Here is a 25,499-nt window from a genome sequence, read left to right on the forward strand (position 1 = left end):
CATGTTCTCTCTTTTTTTCGGATCGGAACTGCTGGGCCTTGATTGATGTGGCACGGGCTGAAGCTGGCAACTCGCCTCGCTACCGCGCGAACGAGCCAGGCTCGCGCGCACGCGCTCGCGTGGCATCTGACATGGACGCCGACGTGGAGTACCGTAGTTCACGGCGCGTCGCGCGGGGGCCTGCAGCGCGCCCAGTATTCGCGTCCGAAAAAAAATCCGATCAGTATTGTTGGTTCTCCAGAAAATTGGATCTTATCTGTATTATTTGTTCTCCAGAAAATTGGACTTAGATGACACTCGTGGATGTCTTATTTTCCTACCGCATGTTACCAGCAGTTCCTTTCGTGACTTTAAAATTCTTTTCCAACTTATTTTTCAACTCGAATTTGCTGCCTTTGTCAGCAAATTCTGTACTATTGCAGATGCTGAAACTTGGATGAGATATAATCTGGAACCGCGGCTTTTGTCCGATTGATCTCTGCCAGTCGACCAGGCTTAATCCCTATCCTTCACTATTTGATGCATAATTTATCTGCTTAAGACGCTTCCCTCCCCCAAATTACAAAATCGTAGAAAGGTTGCTCATTGCAGGACGATCCAACACTCCAACCTGATGCTGTAGCTGGGTTATATCTGTTTGCAGATATTCTAAACCTACCTTCTCCATTCATTCAAAACTTAACCTATATAAAATAGTCATGCGGAGGCAATATATGAACTCACAGATTGATTTGCAGATGTGCAAGATTAGAAGTGCGCTCTGGAGCTTCAATCTAGACGTCTCAACCTACAACCCCCCAAAAAAACTCATTATACTCTATTAAATCTCTTAAAAGCTCTTATTTTAAGCCTTTATTAAAATTTCCGCTTTGCCTGAGTTGCTTATTGCTCGTAGCTTCGATTCGAGTTTTATGGCCTCTGCCTTTCTGTGCCTGCTGTTAGCCACATGAAATCTGTTATACTTTGGTTTGCAATCCATCCATCCATGGTTTATCTTAATAAATGCTTCTCTTTGTGTTCTTCTGTGCTTGGAACTTTGGATAACGAGTCCCTCAATTTAATTTCTTCGTATGCACATATCAATTTTAGTCTACAACAATATTTGTGATTTAGATTTTTGTTGGTGGTTCTCCAGAAATTGGAATTCTAGAGCTCAATGGAAGGTCGTATTTTGCTTCAAGATGTGGCTGGCACTTCCTACTGAGTTTGGATAATTGAGTCCCTGGATTTAATTTCTTCGTCCGACATTCACTTAGTCTCCAACATTTCTGATTTGGATTTGTTGGTGGTTCTCCGGAAGTTGGAATTGTACAGCTTCGCAGCTCTAGTTTGCTTCAGCATGGCCCGCACCTCTCTCTCGCCTCCTAGCGTTTACACAAACTGTTTCCCTGTCTCAGATGGCTTTTGTATGTGTTTTTAGGCCAACCTGATGGAGCACTCTAATTAGATGCAGGACGGAGTCGCAGATGAACGAAGTTCTGCAGAGATGAGCCGAATGGTGGAGGTTTTGCGTTCGTAGTTATTTTGATTGGTTGGGTTCAACGATTGTTTTGTTCAAAGCGTCTGAAATGAAGTTCTGGTGTTATATTGAAGCTAGATCGGATCGATTTGCGACCTACGAATGGGGAATTGTAGAGCTTAGCGGGAGAACCTATCTTGCTTCAGTCGGATACTCGGTTCCCTTTCCAACCTGCAACTTATTTGTGTTTGGATAGTCAATCTCAATCCCCTTCGATTTACTTTCGTCTCTGGTGATTCTGATTTGTATTCACTGGTGATCCTACAGAAATTGGAATTATACAGCTTAGAGGGAGATTCTATTTTGCTTCAGTAGGATCGCTTTTCAACCTGCAACCTGATATATGTTTGGATAATAAATTTCAACCTCCATTATATTAAATTTCTTCCGTATGCACAGTACAATTTCATCTCTAGATATTCTGATTTGGATTTGCTGGTGGTTCTACAGAATTTTGAATTATACAGCTTTGGAGGAGATCCTATTTCGCTTCAGCAAGGGCATTCCCTTCTGTGTTTGGAACTTTGGATAATGAGTCCCTCAAACTAATTTTTTCGTTTGCACATATCAATTTTAGTCTACAACAATATTTCTGATTTAGATTTTTGTTGGTGGTTCTCCAGAAATTTAAATTCTAGAGCTCAATGGAAGGTCGTATTTTGCTTCAAGATGGGGCTGGCACTTCCTTCCGAGTTTGGATAATTGAGTCCCTAGATTTAATTTCTTCGTCTGACATTCACTTAGTCTCCAACAAACAACAGTTATGATTTGGATTAGTTGGTGTTTCTCCGTAAGTTGGAATTGTACAGCTTCGTGTTCTAGTTCGCTTCAGCATGGTCCCGATGGTTCCTTTTCGTGACTCAACCATTCCCATTTCTTCTATTATTGAATTTCCAAATATTACCTTACTCGGTAATTCTCAGCTTCTTGCAGATACTGGCTTGAAGAGACATAATTGCAGTTCGGAACCGGTGTTATTATTATCAGACCTTCCCAGCCATGTCAAACTTTATTTCCCCATCACTTTTATGCATTCTTTAGCTGTTTAAGCAGCACAACTTCCCTCACATTTTTTTTTTACAAAAGGTCTTCCTCATTGCAGGTCATATTTAACGAGTTCAAGTTGAACCTAATTCTGATTTGGTGAGTCAAATTTTTCAGATCTCCTAATCGACTATCTTATTTCAAATTACATAACCAATAATATAGTAAATATTTTAAATTCAGATTGATCTGCAAAGGTGGACCTTTCTAAGGATGATCTGGAGCTACTAATGGATGATACTATCCTACAACAGAAAAACTTGGCTCTATTCTTATCTCTGACACTCTAATTTCGAGTATTTTGTTCTGTTTTTACTTTGTTTAGCTGCTTTACATAGCTTTGATTTCGGTTTTTGCCTAATACCCTTACAGTGGTTGCAGATTTTGCCCAGGCCATGCTTGAGTTACTCGAAATCTGTTGGATGGTTTGCGCTTTCTCTCTGGTTCAGTTTATTGTTTGTATTCCCGACCCGCCTTGTTGGTTGTAGGTTATGGAGTTCCATGAACCTATAGCAGAATCTGTGCTCTTCTAGTGGAGACAGGTCAGTCACAGTTGTTTGGTTCATTTGTGTTCGCCACATCCACGCTTAGTTCCAGGAAACTACATCTGATCTGGAAATGTGCTCTTCCCATGTGGAGTCAGGTCAGTCACGGTTATTCGGTTCATGGTTCATTTGTGTTGTGCTGCCTCCATGCGTCTGTTGCAGGATATTAGATCTGGTCTGGAACTGCTTGTGGTATGTTGATCAAATGAGGTTGATCATGAGGTGCATTTGAGGCTTTGTGTTGGTTCTTATCGTAACAACTGATCTTGCTTGTGGTATTTTGTCTGTGCTCCTTCAAATGCAGGAGGTGCTGGTTGTGGATGCATGAGTCAAAGGGTTGAGGTTTGCTTACTGTTCATTCTTATTTTTATTGGCTATGGTTCAGTAGATCTGTGAGCTGGTGTTGGATTCATGCTGAATTGGATCGTTGACCATAGGTCGGATAACATGAACTTGCTTGGATAACCACCCCACCTCTTTGTCTGCAAAGTTCAATATTGGTATATGATAAATCTGATCTGTATCGTTGGTTGTCCAGAAAATTGGACTTAGATGACACTCCAGGATGTCTTATTTTCCTACCGCATGTTACCAGCAGTTCCTTTCGTGACTTCAACAATCTTTTCCAACTTATTTTTCAACTCGAATTCGCTGCCTTTGTTAGTAATTCGGTGCTATTGCAGATGCTGAAACTTGGATGAGATATAATCTGGAACCACTGCTTTTGTCTGATTGTTCTCTGCCGGTCTACCAGGCTTAATCCCTGTCCTTCACTATTTGGTGCATGATTTATCTGCTGAAGCAGCTTCCCTCCCCCAAATTACAAAATCATAGAAAGGTTGCTCATTGCAGGTCCTAGCTGACGATCCAACACTCCAACCAACCTGATGTTGTACCTGGGTTATATCTGTTTGCAGATATTCTGAACCTACCTTCTCCATTCGTTCAAAACTTAACCTATATGAATGCAGAGTCAATATATGAACCCACAGATTGATTTGCAGATGTGCAAGATTAGAAGTGCGCTCTGGAGCCTCAATCTAGACGTTTTCGTGGCCTCATCTCCTTCCCATGTTTTGCATGTTTTTTTGTTGTCGAGCGGCTTTCTTCAAAATGGTTTAGATCACAGACTTCGTTCATTGCAGGCCTAGTTGATAATTCTCCAAGAGGAATTAATCTAGTCATGCATGCTTCGTTTGTTAGAGAACCAATTACTTGTATCTTAGCTGTTACAAGTGAAGTAATCTCAGAGGAAAGGCTTGATTAGAAAGTCGTAATATCCAGCATGGAGAAGTTTCCCACAACTGTCATAAATTTTTTATTGGCGTCCAGCAACTGGAGTTTTAAGTATGGATTGTGGACTAGAGCTTTCCATATGTGGATTTATTCAATGGATTTCTTCTCATGACAAGTGATCAATTCAGACTCGCATCTTTAATATGTTCAGAAGCAGCTTACATTTGCATATCTCAACACCATTAAGATGTGCATGCTCCGTGACCGTGACAGTCTTTCAGTATACCTGAGAAGTTCTTCAAAAATGATAGGAAAATCTTTGAGATAAACTCTTGCTCAATTCCTGGTCATCTTGGAAAAGAATCTGAACGGGCTGAGAAATTCGTTCACAAACTCACTTAATCCCACTCCTTTTGTTGACTTGCTGCCACTATTATCTGAATTCATATTTTTTCAATTCAGTGGCATGAAGAACTTGATTACTGTGCACTGTGTAAATGTAGAGTTATATGGATTGCTTTACAGAAGTTGGAAACTCTGGCTTTCATCTTGAGCATTAGCAGTCCTGTTTCTGATGATATTTTTCATTCCTAGGAATGTTTCAGATTGTTGGCAGCACAGTGTTCTCCAGAGAATGAATAAGTTGGCTTGGTGTCTTGAAGTCAGATATCTGATCATCAATGTCCTTTTTCGTGCCTGTTGCTCAATTTTTTGTTCTTATTATCTGATCAGGATTAACTTGTTCATGACATAGGAGATTTTTATTTACCACATAGGAGACTGCCTTAGAGTCTTTGATCTCCCATATTAATTTATCCATTTGTTGCATCCCGTACTTTCTCTATACAACCAGCTAGTATATTATTCAAGCGAAGTCTGAGATGAATAATTATTTTGTTTTGTTCATGCCTAAAGTTCATACTTCTGTATCTGTTCTTATCTGGTCAGGTCTACATTATGCATCTAGCTTAGTACGGCATTGGTTGCACCATAAGACCAGCTTTCGCTCTTCAGCATTTTTTTTATCAATCTATCTAAACAATCGTGAACTCTAGTTGATAGTGTTATATGCACCTTTGGTTGTGATTTTGCAAGGTTTTTTTTGCTGTTCCTTTCCTTTCTCAACTATGGTTCGTTCGGTTCGTCCCGAAGCACATTTATTTGATCCTTTCTATCACAAACGATTTGAAGGTACTGTGGATGTCAATCTATTATGATGTGTGATGGAATTGGTAGACCCTGAGTCTCTAATTCCATTCCAGTTTAATACTCCCCATAATAAGTGTCTTGGATTTAGTACAAAGTTGTAGTCCCTCCGATACATAAAATTTGTCTTGGATTTGGTACCAAGTTGTACACTTTTTATGGATCAGAGGGAGTACAACTTTTTACTAAATCCAAAGTTGTACACTTTTTATGGATCGGAGAGAGTAGTTTATATCTGACTTCCTTTCAAGAATTGTGATTGGTCTGTTCATCAATTTGTTCTTAGTGGAAGACTCTAGGTGGAAGGTCTAGCGAAACTTCGGTTAGCAGAGGGCTTTGGTGAAGCTTGGAGTTATCAACCATGTTTGCTCACTTGACTGTTCTGACTTCTGATTTGTGATCTTGAAATTACTTTATTTGGTCATTGATCCGTTCTTAGTGGAAGACTCCAGTTGGAAGGTCTAGTAAAAAAGTCAGTTAGCTATCGTGTTTGCTTACCTGACTGTTCTGACTTTTGATTAGTGATCTTGAAGTTACTTGATGTGGTCTTTGGCAACTTACAGTTCCAATTCGTCAGTGGCCTGATCTCCTTGCGCATTTTAGAGTCATTATGGTATGGCATGAGGTATCTGCTTCAGTTTGCGTGCGGTTTGGATGGAAGCTGATCTCATCTGAGTAATTTTTTCTTTATCCTTGGTATATTTCGGAGTCACTATGGTATCTGCTTCAGATTGCATGAGGTCTGGATGGAACCTTCTCTTTGTTTTTACTCGACAATAGTAGTGCAACAACTGGAAGTTGCTTTCATCTGAAACAGAATTCCTAAAGCAGAAAGATCAGTTCGTACCAAATTCATTAGCAGATTATCTTGAAATGTTGATTTGGCTACTGGTTACTAAATTATTTCTGGAAGCTGGTTTTCATTCTAATATTTGACTGCTATAATCTTCAAAATTAGTGGACTCGGCTATGTATTTATTGCAGAAAATCTTGACTGCTACAATCTTCAAAATTAGTGCACTCTGCTATGTATTTATTGCAGAAAATCTTGTAGCCTTTGGATCATTTTGTAGGAAGAAAATATCACATGTGTAAATGGAGAAAAAGATCTCCACGGTTGATAATACTTGAATTTATTTGGGATCAGATGCAGAGTTGTCAGTCTACACATTGTTCTTCATGTTCATCACAGTACTCTTGTCTGCTGATTTAACTTTTCCTGGTCAGGTCTTGGCTTTGTAAAGATGGCTTTTTGTACACCTCTGCTCCTACCCAGTAGCTTGCTACTTTGCTTGCCCTCTTCACTTTATTGATTTCTAGCATCAAAACATTAATTAGTAATTAATGTTAAGATGATAACATTAGTGACACTATAGATGGATATTTTTCAACTGCAAAGAGGTTAGGAGTTACACCTCAACAAGGCTGAGTTCAAAATCCTGGATTGGAAGCTTGAACAAATAATTTGTGTGCACATCCTTTTTGCACTTGCTTGAACATGGTTTGGTCAATGGAATTGATTTTTCATGAGGTTTTTATTCTCATTGGTGCTGCTTCAGGGGGGTCTGGATTACAGGATCTTCATACATATCTGCTTGGTTTACTTAGTGGTGGCTTGCATCTAAACTCAGAAATTGTTCTTTATATGTCTTTCTTATCATCTGCGTACATCCTGGATTTCCTAAGACATTGCTGTTTGCATATCTTAGGGCCTTCCAACGTGATGATGTTCTATCTCTTATGGCCTAGTGATGAAGATAAATCATGTAATGTTCGTGTTTTCAAGACTAAAGATTAGGATCAACCCTCACCCCCTGGATTGGAGTAGTTTATTTCAGTCACGTTCTAATTCTAAAATCTATAGCCTTCTTTCTTCTTTGTCTATGTTGGAAATCCAATTATTGCATGCACTAACAACTTGCTTGTGCTCCCATGTCTGTCTTTGTTATCTTGTTTGTGTGTGTGTTGCTTGCGCGCGAATATTGCCTTTGGTTGATTGTGTGATGTGTGATTTGTACTTTTCTGAATGTTCAGTTGGTAATGTTTTCTAATTTGTGTTTTGTATTGTTGCAGTTTCACAATGCCTTTGCCGGTCCCAAGCCCGGATGAGAAAATGTGGAGGGAACTCCTTTCAGCATTTTCATGGTCTCCAAATATTTTCAATCGAGTAATAGTGGATGAAGTTCCATTCTTAAACTTCACGTAATGTGGAAGCATATGGTTCAAACTTTGGAATGCACCTTGCCGTGATGGGAATCAAAATTTATTTATTCCCAAGGTAAGTGGTCACAGTTAGAACTGAACTCCAGGAAGTGACTGATTCCTTTCTGAAGATGTAACATTAGTGTAAGGCATTACATAGCAGGCCTCATCTAAGGTTCAAGAACCGTATATATACTTTCCTTTTGAGTTCTTTTATTGCTATAAATGTCTATTGCTGTCAATGTTCTTATACTCATTGGCAAGCAGAACTCCCGCATTGTTTGATGGCCAGTATGTGCTTTCGATCTAGCATACTGGGTGCTGCTAGGCAAGCCTGTTCCTTTGATCCCATATTCTTCATTCTTAATTTGATGCTGGAACTTACTCTAGCATACTGAGTAATGTCTTCAAACTTTGGATAATTCAAGAATGAGCGACAGTTATGATTATCTTGATCCTTTTGATCCGGCTTTTTGCAACTCAGCAGCAAAATACCCTTTGTCGGTCCTAATTCTAAACTCTGCTAGTTCTTCTATTTTTCACTTGCTGTATGGGATGATACAACTTGGCAGGAATGTTCAGTTTCATCCATTAACTTGCAAACTTGAAAAACTGAAAAGTGAAAATATTCCCGTCATCGCCTCTTCCAAGCATGGTTTCAAGACCTAACTCTTCCAAGGGGGTTAAAATGGAAAATTTCATTGCCCGAAAATTCGCGGATATGACACCCCTAAGCCAACGATGGCTGAATAAAGCCAGAATTCATCGATTTGGACTAAAATGAACTAGCCAGCAAGTTAATGGATGAAACCGAATATAACTGCCAAGTTTAAAGATCCACCAAGCAATTTCCTCCAACTAAAAGGATCTTGATACCTATATATAAACCTGCTGTCAGCTGGTTCATCTATGTTGTATAGTCGCTGAGTCGAACTCTTAAGTAAAACTATACTCCCTCCGTTTTTGTTTAATAAGGCTTCTATTGAAATTTGTGCCACACTTTGACCAACAGTTATTCAAACTATATTTAGTATATGTATATAAAAGTTATACCATTAGAAAGAGTTTGTCAATATGAATCCAACAATATATGTTTGTGCCACAATAATCTCGTATTACCAATGCAAGTTTTGGTCAAATTTGACATAAAATTCCTCGTGGGCCTTATAACCAAAAGGGAGGGAGTACAACATTATATTTTTCCATGGAAAAAAGACCCAAATTATAAATGATGGGACCTTGAACCTGTGATGCTACTCAGGATAACGATGTCAAAACTAAATTAAATATTGTATCTATTTTGATCTTGCTTCTTTAGTAAAACTATACAACATTATATCTTTCCCATGGAAAAAAGACCCAGATTATAAATGATGTTGGTTCAGGTGATGGGGCCTTGAAGGCTTGAACCTGTGATGTTATTCAGGATATGGATGCCAAAACTAAATTAAATATTGTATCTATTTTAATAGTACTTCTTTAGTTAAAGTTCTTCCGAAGTAAAACTACAGAATATTTTTCCCATGGAAAAAAGACCCAGATTATAAATGATGTTGGTACAGGTGATGGGATCTTGAAGGCTTGAACCTTTGATGCTACTCAGGATAACGATGTCAAAACTAAATTAAATATTGTATCTATTTTAATATTGCTTCTTTAGTCAAAGTTGAAGTACTTCCTCCGATCCATGATAAGTATCGCTAAAAGTTGTACTAATTCAAAGACACTTATTATGGATCGGAGGGAGTAACATTTTGGATGTGCTTTGGCCACAAATACCAACTTGTTAAGAGGCAAAGGATCATCATTAATATTCCTATCTTAATCCTTTGTTTAACTAATTTAGAAGATACTACTGGGATATCATCCCTTATTTGGATACTTAGGGCTGCGCCCCCTATAGGGATGTATGCCATGACATGACACCCCCACCTTTTTTAGCAGCTCGTGGCCACGGCTGAAGTCCTAGGAGGCCCCAACCTAATGTCCGGCCACGGCTGTCATGGTTGTGCAGCACCTTTGCCTATGGAGGAGGACACATCCATACCCCTGCTGCTTTTGGACGAAGGGGCTTCTCCCTTGCGCCTGGGGGCGGAACCTTCATGCTGCTGCATTATGTCTCACTGCATTTTTCTGCACCCGCCCTGGGAGGCGCTTCTTCCCTGCTGCTGGACAGCCAAGGCGCTTGTTGCTACTCCTTGCAAGCTTGAAGACTTGCACAGCAACACCACCTCCTGTACTTGATTCATACCCCTACCGGACTTGACAAGCTGCTAGTTGGCGAAGGCGTTCTGCAAGGCCAACACGCGGCTGCTGCAGGTTGCACTACCGTCAAGGCTGGTTTTATTCTTTCTTGCCTCATAACTATTAAGGGGGCCCTTTTATAGGGAAGACTCGACTTGACATCCAAGAAACTAATCTCTACTTTCCTAACAAACCATATCTTAATATTCCTATCTTAATCTCTTGTCTAACTAATTTAGAAGATACTACTGGGATATCATCACTTATTTGGATACCTAGGGCTGCACCCCCTAAGGCCCCGTTCATTTCATCCCATCCCGGTGTGGATCAACGGGGATTAGCAAAATTATAGGTCAATTTCCCCTGATTCCCGGTCAATCCGCCTCAAACCCCTAACCGAACGGGCCCTAAAGGGATGTATGCCCATGACAGGTACATATTTCTTGCAATTGAATCTTTGTAATATGTTCACCATGTGAACTTCAACACAAGAACAAAATTAGGCACCACCAACTTAACTTTTGTTTGAGAAATATGGCAGTGACTTATTTCTTTAAATAAATGATGTGTATGCTTATGTTTCTCTATTTCTTTCAATAAATTGTGTTAATAGTTTTTGAGATTTGATGCAGGACAAAATCCATGATTGGGGAGCAATAACGCTCGTGTCGACATCCATTCTCTTCATTGCAGTTATGTTTTGGTTTATTGGTATGCTCTTAGTATAGTAATAATAATTTCAAAATGTCTAGGTGGTATCTTATCTATTCAAATATACTAATTAATAGATTTTATAAAGCTTGCCACTCTAGGAGCACTATTGTTTCAATCTATGGAGACTCTTTCCTGATAGTGCATGCCACATGCATGCATGCATGCTGAGAAACCAAACCATTCTTCCTCTGAGCTACTGGCTAACCACCATGTCTTAATAATAGATTAAATATCTATTTTGTGCTTGGAGGGTGAGGTTACTTTGATTTGCACGAAACTAACAAAGTAGGGTCTGATCAATTTTTACCTGCTTCAGTTGCAGATCTTCTAGCCTTATTAGTTGTTACATGCGATAGAATAGGTAAAGGAGTCCAGCGAAATGCTGCCATTGATTATAAGCAGGAAATGTTGGAGTCTGGATATTTAAGGGTGGTGGAATAGTACTAAATGGACATCATCTTCGAGTTGCTTGTGACCTCCTGGACAATGCAATGAAGGAGCAGCGTTGCCATGATAATCTGATGTTTTTCTGAACAAGTCCAAACTGAATTCTTCCAGGTTCTGAACTAAGGTTAGATTTTGTATGGTTCCTACAAAGTAAGCTGACACTAAGGATGGCGAGATTCTATTTGAATCCTATTTAGTATTTTGTGCATTTGGATTTCTTTCAATGTAGTGTATCTTTCTTTTGATCTATTAATACATGATAGATCTTTCCTTGATCTAGGGATTCAAATAGAATATTCAGTACCTTTCTATGCAGAAGTATTCAGTTTTGAAATGGAAGTCAGTGTGTGCCCAAATGAAAGCACGTCGAATGTACAGGCACTGCGAGATAATTTTGCACTTGTGACAGATTTTTTTTAGTCAGTGTTAGCACAGTGTTTTTTTCATAAGTAAATAGCACGGAAAAGCATTATGAATAACACAAAGCCAACTTGATAATGCATATTGCATTGGTAGGATTACTCTTAACTTAAGCCATGCTTACTAAGCACTCAAGTGCCTTTCCATCTGTGTTTTTGAAATGTAATCTTGTCAAAGAACCAGTCTTTAGGTCCTGGATTCAGCATTAGCCAGACCACTTGTGTGCAGACTAAACTGGCATTTGATATACCAATTATTTCACACCCTCAGTTTCATTATTATTCCCTTGTCAATCCATGTGTCCTTTTATCCATTTGAAGACTTTCACACAATGTGGTAGATATTGAGACATAGTTGAGCAGGTCCTTGTTTTAGTGTTGAAATTATATTCATGGTAGGATCATAAAACACTTCTTGGATTTGCTGAAATTTCTGATCTATTTTTTATGTGCCAGTCTTTTGTTTCACATTTTATTTTAGCAGGAAGTATGTATCTTGTTTCTAGGGCTTAAGTTGGGATAACGAAATATTTCTCTTCTATGAAAAGGAATTGATGGGTCTTACCCTGCTCTGCAGACACCAATTGGTGCCTCTTCATTAATATTGTGCTTTCTCTTCTACCTGAAAGGCGTAAATTTTTTCCTATTTTGATTGAATATTCTGCTGCCAAAAACTATCAATACGTGTCAGGAATATGTTTCCTGGTTTGCACACATGAAGGTTGTGTTTGGATTGGGCCCACACTTGCCCTACCAAAATTTGGCAAGCCAAATAATTGGTTGTACTTTTGGTTGCCTTTGAGTTGGCCAACTTCGGCCAAAAAATCGAACTAGAGTTGATAAGGAAATTGGCTTGCCAAATAGTTGGCCACCATCCAAACAACTACCAAATTTTGGTCAATGACAAAAATTTAGCATGACACCTCTTGGCACTGAACCAAACACACCCGAATTTCTACTAAATAAAGGTTGCGTCTTATTTATTTTGTGTTCTTTCTCTATTTACTACGTTTGAAGTTCCGGTCTTGAAATATATGAGGCAGTTGTCGTTGGTAAGCTTTTGGAGCGAGATAGCATTGGTCTTGGATATGTTACAACTCAAGGTATTATCTTCTTTACCATTTTCTCACTTGATATCCTAACAGTCATGTTATCGATTAATTCATAAATCATAATGTGGTATCTTTTTCTCATCTATAGGTGAGCATGTGGACATGGTGAAAATGTCACTGACCCAATAAAAGTGTTCAGAGTTACCTTCGTATATCCTGCAAGGGGGATTGTCTACTAACTTATGCTCGTGATAATTTTCATTCAAATTTTTATCTCACTTCTCTCATGTTTCTTTTACATTTCATTTATTGGATTGAGCTCTGTCCACGACTTCTGCCGCTTATATGTTTTTTGTTTAGAATACACCGCTTAGATGTTTTGAAAATGCCTGAAGATTTAGCTTCCAGTCAACTATGCTGCTCTTTCAGCTAGGCCTGCAAGAGCAGCTTGTCTACTATACCAGTATGCAGCAGCACACATAGCTTTTTTACTGGCAATGCTTCTGCAGAAGTGTTTTTCCTGTGTGTGTGCAGGGAAATTTTGGAAGAATGGAGTCAAAACAACTGGTGTACTGATGGACATGATGTTTAGCTTTTTTATGGCAGATTCGTCCACATTTTGGACCTCAATTAATCCTGGAGGTGAGTTCTAACCGATCATTCATCATAATGGCTAGGCTAGAATTAATTAGTGACGAGTAGTATAATTGGTAGCTTTTTAGTGTTTGCGATAGCTAGCTTTCCCTGTCCTAAATGAAGAGGATAATTTTCCCTTCAAGATCTTGCGTCCGAGTATTAGTGATTGACAGCTTCTTAGTTCTTGTCCAACTTTTAACCTACTGACTTGACTTAATTGCAATATTTTATACTTTTTCTTTACTCAACATTGTAGGTCAATTACTTGGAAGGCTGGTCTACAAAACAACTTCTCAAAGCTCAAATGTGGTACATATTTATTCAAATTACTTGGTACATATGTTATAATCTTACTAGCCTCTGTATTTTTGTTTTGCTTTCCTAGAACTCTGGGTAAAAATGTTGTCCTTGTTTATGTAGGCTGAAGAAATTCCCAAAAATCTTGTGTATCCATAGCTGCTAGCCTTCAGGGGAAAAGGATAGGATCCTTCACAAGAATATCCTCTACTATAGGTCTGCAGTACGCCCTTCTCCAAATCACTCCACATTCATTCTATATTGCTCACTAATACACTTAATCTGGTTTTCACTACTAAAGACAAATGTGTAGGAGTCTCTTTGCATGTTAACTCCAAGGTGATCTGTTGATCAGATTATCAATTACATGTGGTCCTTGAGAGGTTTGCTCATGAACATTCTTAATAAGAATGGCAATGATTATATGCATTGTTATTTTTATAATTGCCCGTGACGATGATGAAAATTATTTTTTCTGTCCCTTCGTGCTATTGTTTAGTTGTTCCTTTGATTATTTCAAATGCTTTTTTTAGTTTAGTTTAGCAGCATCTACACCACCTCTGTCCAACCTTAGCACTTAGTCAGCTGTATTTCACCAGTAGCACTCCAAGCTTATTACTTGGGGATGCAGGACCAAAAATGCTACCATTTCCTCTGCCCTGATTGCCCATGTAACTAAGTGGCTTCTTAGTTAATGATTTTATGTAGTTAATGCTTTTATTGAAGAGACTACGTGTTGCCTATTTCCCTATTTCTTCAAGCCTTATAAACTGTATTCGCCTACACTAAGTTTCAGTTATTCTTCATAAAATTCCGCATCTTCTGTTGGCTTAATTGTGGCACTTACGCAACGTGATTACAGCCATGGTCTGCTGGTCAAACCGTATGTGGAAGTAGTATAACCTTTCAAGGCAGATGAGCATTTCGTAGTAAGAATTCTATAACTTGGTCCTGGTGCTAAATATTATGCGTCATTTATTGTATTCTAATTGCTTCTTTTGGTGTTATTACTTCACGATATATCAACGTACAGACAATTTCAGGTGCTTTTGGAGTCAGATTAATTTGGCATGGTGCTTATTTTACTCTCGATTTTATCTTTTATTTATTTATTTTGCTTGCTTGCACAACTAGATGTTTCTGTCTCAACTCTCAAACCCGGCAAGGGATAGTGCCAGCAAATTGCACAGCTTCATTGTTGGGTGGTGCAAATGAACGAAATGATGAAAGCGCATGAAGGATACATACTGTTAATTCATCTGGTACTTGTGGCGTGTGTTACTTTGTTATGGCACATGAATAAAAATTCCTGCTCTCATCTATATTTCTTGAAACATAACAGATTTTAGCGAGTAACTTTCAGTTTGTGGTTTATCTGCATGGTTCATGCAGTAATCTTGGCTGTCAAGAGCTCTGCATAGTAGCCTCGGTGGAAGGTAATGATTGTTATTGGGTTTATGTTTACAATGACTGTTTTCCTTGGCTCAGGTCCTACACATCTCTAGGAAGTAAAAATAAAGTATAAAGGTTATCATTTTCACTCTGTTTTTCATAGTTACTCGTATAAATATATGTTGTACGGGTTCTACGCAATGTGTACTTCAGAATTTTCCATCTGAATATGTGTAAACGTATAATCCGACAATGCAGTTTCTGTCTGAATGTGTAGCTCTAATTTGTCTCACTCTTCTCATATTTCAATATGCCTACTCAGGTTAAATGTGAAGCAAAGATATAGGTGTACACTTTACACCTGCTCACATCATCACTGTGGTCCAGAGCTTATATTGCAATCGGGTGCACAACAACAATTGGCATATGCTCAGCTAGATATGTTCTTTCGACATGCTTCTTGGGTTGATTAGTTTCTGTTTACGACCTATTTTATGTCAGATTTCCTTTTTGTAGCTTCTGGTTGCAGTTAGAGAATATTGCTTCTTGAGACTGACTCTGATTTTGGTTTATGTGATGGTACATGCAGTGGGATTTGATTCGCAAGGGAAGGGAAGCCAACAGGGTGGAGGAGGTGTGGCACCGCAGAGGAGGCGGCACACTTAAAATAATCATTGTGTAAACTGTATGCTCACGACTTTTACATATCCATTGGTAAGAAAATCCAGTCCGTTATAAATCTTTTATACCTAAATAGGGGATCCCCACTGCCTATATTCCTGAGCATGCAGCCTAGCCACTTCAGCATATCAATTTCCCTTTTCCTTTTTTCCATACTTATGTTAATCACTAATTGCTTGATTATTTGAACAGAAACTGACTTGGGTTAGTAATATGGCATTCGCCTACCCACTGCCACACCGCCGGCCCACATCCAGTCCAGCCCATACATGTAGCCCATGTGCTTGCTTCATCTCCCTACTTTAATCAATCATCCGAAGCGTCAGCCATTGATGGCACGCTCGATCCTTCCGTTCGTCTTCTTATTCTCGATTCCTCAAAGAACCCAAACGCCGGCACTCATCGAAATCGCCACGATCTCTGAAGAAATAAATGCATAAGAACCTGGTTGCAGCATCCAATCCGTTTGTCTGTTTGCCCATATATTGCCCCATCCACTGCAGGGCTCCGCCTCCAGGCGCTCTGCTTGCATCATCTTTCAGTACGGCCTCTTGCTCAAGCTCATGGCCTCACACTGCAATGTAATGGATCTTCTTGCAGTTGCTCTCCTCCCCGCGCCATTTCTCTTTCTCGAGTAAGTGGAACTCACCTACTGCATGGCTGCATGGGATGGAGAAACATTTCCTTCCTCAAGATCTCTCTCAATTAGTAATTCGAATTTTACATACTAGAAGCACGTCAACTTTCAAGGAGGGATTTTCTTGTCCGGTATGTTTCTTCATTCGTTCCCTAACTACGTAAAGTTCGATAGGCCTAGAATTTTGTTTAATAGTTGAGCGCTGCTTCACGTACGATGCTTCATGTACGATTTTCATACGTCGCATCTGCGAAAGCGGACATCAGGAGTGCAAGTACCCCCTTTTTTGTTTAGGTAGGGTGGCGCGGAGGTAGCCCTCCGAACTTCATCGGTGAGCACTTCGACTCCGATCGTTTTACTTAGGCCCGAAGGTGTAATACCCTACATCCTGCTTTGTGTGTACTGATGGTGGTGGAAGGCACAAGGAAAGAGTACAACGAGCGGCCGGAGCGGCTAGCTCAAGCCTAGACTACGACGGCCCGGGGAGGAGGGAGAAGCAGATGCGTCTCTTCTCTGGCGGTCGGAACACCAACCCTTCTCCTACCTCAAGCTCCTTATGCCTGGTCTAACCCTGATGCCAACCTTTTTTTGGGTGGAAGTCTCGGGCCTCCTTTTATAGTTCAAAGGGATACCACAATGGTGAACTAGGGTACACGACATGTGTGCTTCTACAGGGGAACATCCCCGCTACAAGATGAATATGAAGCTGTCCGCCTGCTCTGTGGCCTTTGTCCAAAGTGATCTGTACCCGGTCCGGGGCGAAGAGAAGTTTTCGGCATTGTCTGCGCCGAAACGGTGATAGTCCTGGCACGACATGGAAGTTGGCCGGTCAAAAGGTAAAAGGGAGCCTGCCGCATCCCGAGGACACCTTTGAATGGGCAGATTCGTACCAGCCTAGGCTTAGGGGCGCCAAAGTGGACGCCCAGGACCGGCTGAGGTAAGCAGTGACATATTCTTTCCCCAGGCACCGGACCAGGCGCCCGGGAAAGGAGAAAACATGGCTCCCGGGAAGACAATCCCGTGAAGGCGGTCCTCGGGGTACCGTGTCCTCGGGGTGCCTTATACAGATACGGTGGGGCTGCGACCCGTGCTCCTAGGATCCAGGATACCCCCTAATCCCTGGAGCCGACACATAGGTAGCCATTAATCGATCGATTTAATGTGCTAGCATCCGTTGATCAGGGCGTCGTACAAAAATCGTACACAACATCGTTGTACGTGAAGTAATTTCGTTGATAGTTTGTTCAGTCAACAGCTGACGGACTGCTAATTGTTTTTTTAATAAAATAGTTTGGTAATTGTTAAATTTAATTGAACTATTTGTCCTGTATATACATCAAATATGTCAGCCTTTGTCCTTTTTTTCCTCAATCGGCTTCAATTTTGTGTACTTGATTGAGTTGATTCGCAGGTGTCTCTATGTATTTATCCCAGAGCTCTGTATATGTGTGTGAAATATACATCATTCGCAAATATAATAATATTTAGATAAAAGAAAAGGCGTCGTCTGATAAGCCTTCTTGCAGGTTATCCACTTTCTGTTTTTCACAAATTCCTTGGTTTATTATATTTGTGTGTTCTAGTGACTCAAACTATGAAGCATGAACCTCATGTGTTCTGATAATTTTTCCACATGCATTGAGCTATGAGTTTTTTAGCAAATATTTTATTCAGTAAGTTGCTCGTTTTTGTGGTGTTCTTCCGATGTTGGCATCAATTCGTGTGGGTTTGGCAAGCTAAGTTGTTTGATTGTTGTCCCTTCATGTCACAATGTGAATCAGGCATCTGATGACGCAAGGAATGTGGAATCAAGAATGACATGTAAATGCAATTCGTTCTAACGGTTCTCAAAGTCACGAACTTTAAAACTTAAAAAGTGAATCTAGGACCTTCCTTGGTCAAATAAATCTTGAACCTTTATGCACATAGGAGATACATGATGTTTAAGAAAAATAACAAGGACCATATTGCTTTAAGGTTTAAGTACCTCTTGCAATTAGGGAGGGGCGAGCAAACTAACACACCGGTTCTTAAAAAAAATGTGCAATGGAGAAACCAAAGGAAAATCAATAGCTTGAAGCTCATTTGTACCACTCTCCAACAATCTATGTTTCTTTATTTCTTTCCAGTTCACTTTTTTGTTGGGAAGAATTTCCAGTTCACTAGGTGCAATGCATAGACAGTTCTTTATAGTTTTTCTTTTCCGTATTATCAGTGCTCTGCTCATATTTGTTTGGCAATGTAGACATTGTTTGACCTACTGCCATGTTTTGACTACTCAACTTTGTTATCTTGAATGTTGTGGTCCATTCTCGGTTCAAAACATTTTTCAAAAAATGTTTTGCTATCTTAGCATCTACGAGAATTAATGTTCATCTCTTAGTGTAGCGTATACTCGTGCAGCAACGCGCGGGGTATCATCTAGTTCAATTTACAAGGCAGAATCCACGGCTGCAGGTATTGAATTCATTCTCAAAGCAGATAGCCCATTATTGATTTTCTTTTAATGATCCGAAGCAATTTATCTACACATAAGATAGACATATATACCTTTGATTGTTTATTTATGCAACTTATTCCATATCATTCTTGTGGCCCTAGGTTTGGTGGATCGACCACGAACTGGTCCCACCAGGCAATCTCTTGAATTACGAGTAGAGGCAAGTGAAATAGCTCGAGGCCTCTGTATAAAACCATGTCAGTTGTTTGCCAGGCAACTCTTAGTTTTATTGTTGTTTTTAAACCTTTTGATTTTGGAGTTATGATAAGATTTTGTTGTGTGACACTTTCCTAATAAGTTTCTGCTTCAGCAGGACTCTCGATCTATATGGAACGTAGGCAGGTCCATCAAACACTATACTCTTACAACAGGTTTTGCACGTGCAAATGTAATTAATTGTTCCAACAGAATTTCTCAAGAACCCTGGTCCTGGAGTTGTCTTCACTTCAGTACGAGTGAAATATTTCCACAAGAAAGCTTGGAATGTGATATTGGTATCTATATTGAAGCCAATGCACATGGAGTAATGCTATCCTCTGCTGAGTTTATCTCACGACTTTGAGTCTTTGGCTACTAAGCTTTCTCCCAAAGCTGCAGGTGAGCTGTTCATGGCTAGTGCAACCTTAATAAGTAAGGACTTATAGATGATTATATCTTAATCCAAATGAGAGAGTGAATGGTATTGTCTGCAGGGTGGCTTTTTTCCTAAACGGACAATGATAAGGAAAACTATAATGATCGTAATTAAAAAAATGTTTTGCTATTTTTGCTGAGGACTATGTTATCAACAACATTTTTGTTGCCATGCTAGCTGAGAACTATATATTTGCTCCCTTTTTTTGTTTATGTTTGGTAATATATCTTTAACCATCCTTGAGTTTGTTGTGCTGATACAAGATCAGTTCAATTATTCTATATAGATGTATGCCCGCCCTGGGGCACCTCAAGGTCGACCTGTCCGGCCGGTTCTGCAGCCGCCGCGCCGTGCGAGAGCTCCCCTGAGTGCTGCCTCCCTAACGAGCTCTATTATCGGATATTGGTTTGGCTTGCGGTGCTTATGCCTTCTGCCATTGTTGTTCCAGGATGGTTGCCTATGTGGTGTGCCTGGAAGGTGCTGACGCAGTGCGGCTATTTGACCGCAGGGTGGCCGCCGGAAAGAGGTAAGCCCTATGCCAGCAACGCCCTTAATTTCTCTCTGGATTGAATTGATTTGCCAGCAATGCCCTTAATTTATGAGGTTTTGTGGGGAACACCTGGAGGTGGCGGCGGAGGAGGAAGCAGAGAAGCTTATGAGTCCAAATGAGAAGGATCTAACAAACGGTAACAACCTGACCATGCAACTTCTTTTTTGAAACGTTAATATCATCGCAACTGGAGCTGCAAATTGTGGATTGTAAAATTTGGGATAGGAAAGCAATGCAATTTGTGTGAATCCATTTTTCCTGTCTCCTCTTTTCTTGTAATTGCTGGATGGAAGCTATTGCTTGTTTGCTGTCCATTTCCCTAAACTTGTGTGAATTGTGGACTTCTTAGTCTTCACCATATGGTCTTCACTACCCTCTATTTCAGCATATAAGAATGATTTAGATGCAGCAACAAATTGTAGAGTTATTTATATGTTTACCCAATTCTCCCCTTGGGATCAGATACCGGGAATCATTGTATTTCTTTAGAGCTCTAAATAATTACATTACCTATTTCCTGTTTCGCCTATTATTTTTTGACCGGTAGCTTTTAGGTGATTAAATTGCCTGTTAATAATGTATTCGTTGGACATCTACAATTCTCAAGAGGATTGAAGGGACGATTTTGTTCAGGTCCAGTCTCTCTCTTACTATCCCCCCCTCTTGTTTGCCCTTACCTATAGTGCAATTATATCTTTCTTGTTTGAAATACAAATTGCTGCGGCCACAACCACCAGATTCACAGAAAAGTATATCTAAAAAGTTCACCGGTAGTCGACGTAACACTTCCTTTTTCCTCTTTTTGTCTAGATGACAAGAAGGGCTCATCAACACGAGGAGGACGTACAATATCCCTCAAAGGCCCAAGAAGAGAGTTCTCTTCATAGCATCCAGTCTTAGAAACTTTTCTCAGTAAACTCAGCTGACATAATTCCCAATAGGATTGCTCACTCACAATTTTTTCAAGGCATGGGATTCTTGTCTTGCTACAGATAGTAAATAAATTAGTACTTGCTTGTTGTACAGAGATTGCAAACTTAAATTGCACGTTTAACTTAAAAATTGTACATCAGTAGTAACACTGGGCAACCTTCCTCAAACAAAATGACATATTACAGGTCCATTTTCTCTGAGTAGCACAATTTTGCTGTCGAGTCTTCTTAATTAATTCGTTATCGTTACCATTGGAAAACCTCATTGCTAACTGTACACATTTCTTGGATAAATTGACACTGCAGGTTGGATCGGACCCTCGAGAAGGATCATCTAAAATTGAACTGTTGTCATGGTTGTCGTTGCCCATGATGTCCTCGAGGACGATGGTATTTTTTCCTGAACCATGGATTCAAAAGTGGTTAATTTGGTATGTTTGCCCAGGCATAGATCTGACTTCTTGATTTATCCCTTTGTTGTTTCCTTGTTATTTTTATTTCATCCACCTAGTTCAGAGTCACCAAGCATAGGGTACCTCCAAATCGCCGGGCCTTCTTCCCATGCCTTTTTTACCCAAATAACAAACATGTTCCCAACATGAGAAATGACATGAGAAATCCACCGGTCAATGCATTCTGATACAGATGCATACCGACATTATTTATTTACCTTTCTAGCAAGCATCGTGGAGGACGTCCGATTGCATGTACCGTCATTCCGCCGTAAGAACTACTTGGTCAACCCTAGATCATGTCCTCTTCATCTAGGAAGCCATAGAGGACACGATCATTTTCTGCTTCCAACCTCATCTCAGCAGATAGATTTATCTCTCATAGGGATTAATTTCCTTAGAAACATATTAGAAATAGCAAAACCTAGAGGCATCTCAGGGTGCATTTCTCAGTTCTAGAAACAAAATTTCTGATGTTTGCTGTTTTCTTCTCCCGATGGGCAGAGGTTATGTGTAAGTATAGATTATCAAGACTACCTAGCTAAGTATTTCAAATCGTGAAGTCTATATTTCATTCCCTTTTATATCATTCACTACTACAGAACTAGTTATCTCTGACACATCGGAAACCCTCTATGCTGACGCAAAACGGACGCGTCTCTAATCAAGTGTCAGAGATGACTTCGGAACTTCTGACGCGTCCGGGCGCGTCAGAGACATCGAAAACTTTCTGACGCGTTTTATACGGTACTCGCTAGAGAGGACTTTCTCGGGGATGAACGTTAGCACCTGCCGTTCCCTCCTATAACACGTTGGCACCCAGCACGCGTCAGTTATGACTTTTAGGATGACGCTTTTTTATGTGAGATGCGTCAGTGATTTTGCTCTTAGGATAAAAAAAAGACCGTTGATGTTCGTTTATATCGCACGGAAAGAAATTACAGCTTTTTCATTGCTTTGGATACAAAAGATCGACTACATTCCATTGCAGTACTGCATATACAAGATCGATAGACTCCATACATAGAAAGATCGAATACATGTCATTGCACTACATATATATATATAGGGCAGAACTAAACAGGAACCTACCCCAAGAGTTCCTCTTTACCTTAAACAGGAACTATTCCCAACTATCACCTCCTACCACCGACGTGGGCGAGCGAGCGTCGGCGGAGGCCGACGCGGCAGCCGCCCGCGGCACCTCCTCCCGACGCGCCCCTCGGCTACCGCCTTCTTCCCCCGGTGCGGGCGAGCGAGCGGCGGCTGAGGCAATCGGTATTTTTACGATATATTTTGAACCACGTGTCGGAATGATGCAAATTATACGGCGTTGGAAAGATATGAAGTGAAGGGGCACGTAGAGATAAACAAAAACTTTTCCTACGCGAACTCCCAAGATCTAGCCGAGGTAGAAGGCCACGAGGATTACCACTAGACGCGCAGTTGCGGATTATTGATGCAGCGCCTTGATGCAGTGCAGTCCCTCGATCCGATCCAGCCGATCCAATCCCGCGATCGTCGAAGTGCTGAACGTACAGCACCTCTGCCGGTATCCACACGTGCGAGGAGGAGCTCCGGCGGTGGACTGCTAGGTCCGGTGCGACGGTTGAACTGAATCGGGCTAGGGTTCTCAACGCATGAGAGTGGAAAAAACCGTGCCCCTTAGGCATCCCACGCCCCTGCTTATATATCGAGTGGAAGTGGGCTCCAAGCCTTGTGGCCCATCCACCCTGCGAGTCCAACTCGCATTGTCAGCCCAATTCCAGTTCGGGTCCAACCCGACCAAATACTTGCTCCCGCTCTTAAGTGTGTGACCCCGCAGGCTCATGGCGACTTGGACACGATTGGAGTCCGACTCACAATCGATCAATCGGTAGCGGCTCCTAGCAGAACGTGCCGACTCCCAAGTACCATCGAGTCATGACGACGTACCTTCCAATGTGACATACGTCTTAGTCCCTTTTGCCTCACGATATACCTTGTCGAACTATAGGCGTTTAATCGTCATCCCTTTAATAGTTCAACTCTCTTCTCGATCTGTGATATACAATTCATCCGACTAACTCTTAGTCGATCGACCCGGTTAACAGTTAACCAAGTCGCGCATGGCCATGCTTCCCGAATCATATCACTCGAGAGGGCCCAGAGAATATCTCTCCAGTCGGAGGGGCAAAATCCCATCTTGGTTATCCACATCACACAGCTTGATTCTCAGTCAACCCGAACTCTGCCTTTATAACTGCCCTGTTACGGAACAACGTTTGACAGAACCTAAGTTGGTGATCCACAACTCGGATTGTGCGATAACCTCAGGTCTAAGGATTACATTGATTGAGACATGCAAATGACGACCTACTCGTTGCATCTCAATATGGGTCAGTCCGACTCGCTAAACTCTTTAGCCGAGTCCGTGTAAGCTGGAATGACATCACCATGCCCATGACAAGTGGAACCGAGTCATCAGCCAACTTTCACATTAGTTTAGGTTATGTGTCCAGCACAACCTCAATGACTAAGGACAATTTAGTATGAACAACATGAATACATAGTTCCACAATCAAATCACATATTCAATGATACATATCAGATGTTCAAACAAGGACAACTTAATAATATTTATGAATACATTGGGAATTACATCATACATGATTGCCTCTAGGGCATATTCCCAACATGAACCAGGTGCAACTTTTTTGTTTATAACGTTTTTGCTAATTCTTAACGGTTTAAGAGCAGTTTGCAAATTACTGTCCGTCGGATTACGACCAAACAAAAAACAGCGGACGGTATTTTTACGATATATTTTGAAGCAGTTGTCGGAATGATACAAATGATACGGCGTTGGAAAGCTATGAACTAGGCGCATCTTTTTCATGAGTAAATTTTTTGCTAATTCCTTACGGTTTAAGAGCAGATTTCCAATTACCGTCCGCTGTTCGAAACCGTCAGGAAGTTCACTGAGTATAAACGAGGAAGATATAAGCGGCGGAAGTTTAGAGACCGCCAAGAAGTTCACAGTTTATAAAACGGAAGTTCACTCGTGTATCGATGGAAGTTCAGAACGTTCACGCCCGTAGACCTCCTTGTTCTCTAACGCGGGCAAAAATTACGGTCGGTGGAGCTTCAGAGACCGTTAGGAAGTTCACAGTTTATGAAACGGAAGTTCACTCGTGTGGTCGATGGAAAGTTCATGCTGAGAAGTTCACTAGCTAGTTTCATGAGAGTTCACTTGTTTAGACCGAGAAGTTCAGATGCCCTTTCATGGGAGTTTCGTTTGTTTAGACTGAGAAGTTCACTAGCTAGTTTCATGGGAGTTGGAAAATTTTATTTGGGAAGTTCACTAGTGGCACGCTGCAAAAACAGGGGTGTAGTAGCCTTGTTAATCTGGATTTGCAAAACTTTCTCGCCAAAAATCTTGTACCAGGGAAGTTCATGGTCTATAAAATCAGAAGTTCACACTTGTATTTAGGGAAGTTCAGTACATTCACGTCCGGACACCTCCTCCTTCTCCGGTGCAGGCAAAATATTACAGCTGATGGAGGTTCAGAGACCGCCAGGAAGTTCACAGTCTATAAAACGGAAATTCACCCGTGTATCGATGGAGGTTCAGAATATTCACGCCGTGTTGACGCGTAGGATGTACTGGTTTTTCTTCGCGTTTCTCAAACTTATTTGGATTTGCGCAAACGATATACCGTTGGAAAGCTACTAAAAATTCGCAGCTTTTTCATATGTAATGTTTTTCCAAATTCCCCACGGTTTAGGAATAATTTCAAAAATACCGAAATCAGATCAATCTAAAAAGGACAGACGGTATTTTTACGATTGTTTTTGAACCGCTTGTCGGAATGATTCAAGTAATACGATGTTGGAAAGCTATGAACCAGGCACACCTTTTTCGTATATAACGTTTTTGCTAATTCTGTACGATTTAAGAGCACATTTCAAATTATCGTCCGCATAGACCACCCGTACTGCGTGCGCGTGTAGAGTATAGCGCAGCGAGGGGAAGTTCACATCCACAGCGAGGGAAGTTCAGTCGTGCAGGCGAGGAAGTTCAGGTCGTTCCCTGTTTAGTTAAACAGGAACCGATTCCTGTTTAGCTTGTAGGTATATGTGTGTGTGTGTGTGTGTGTGTGTGTATATATGTATGTATG

General features: G+C 40.6%; 2 long non-coding RNA genes across 3 annotated transcripts; both read left to right on the forward strand.

Moving 5' to 3' along the window:
* The first annotated feature begins 339 nt into the window (after positions 1 to 339).
* Positions 340 to 8,316, forward strand: LOC112272291. Its single transcript, XR_002965899.1, has 3 exons — positions 340 to 2,662; positions 2,747 to 6,225; positions 7,624 to 8,316. It is a non-coding gene; the product is annotated as an uncharacterized LOC112272291 (long non-coding RNA).
* A 2,399-nt stretch (positions 8,317 to 10,715) lies between these two features.
* On the forward strand, positions 10,716 to 15,707 carry LOC112272293. Of its 2 annotated transcripts, none has more exons than XR_002965902.1 (4): positions 10,716 to 12,679; positions 12,777 to 13,270; positions 13,521 to 13,597; positions 13,685 to 15,707. It is a non-coding gene; the product is annotated as an uncharacterized LOC112272293 (long non-coding RNA). The 2 variants fall into 2 exon arrangements; XR_002965901.1 differs by having other exon boundaries at positions 13,521 to 13,573.
* The last annotated feature ends 9,792 nt before the right edge of the window (positions 15,708 to 25,499 follow it).

Source organism: Brachypodium distachyon, chromosome 4, assembly GCF_000005505.3.
Source record: "Brachypodium distachyon strain Bd21 chromosome 4, Brachypodium_distachyon_v3.0, whole genome shotgun sequence".
Lineage (NCBI taxonomy): Eukaryota > Viridiplantae > Streptophyta > Magnoliopsida > Poales > Poaceae > Brachypodium > Brachypodium distachyon.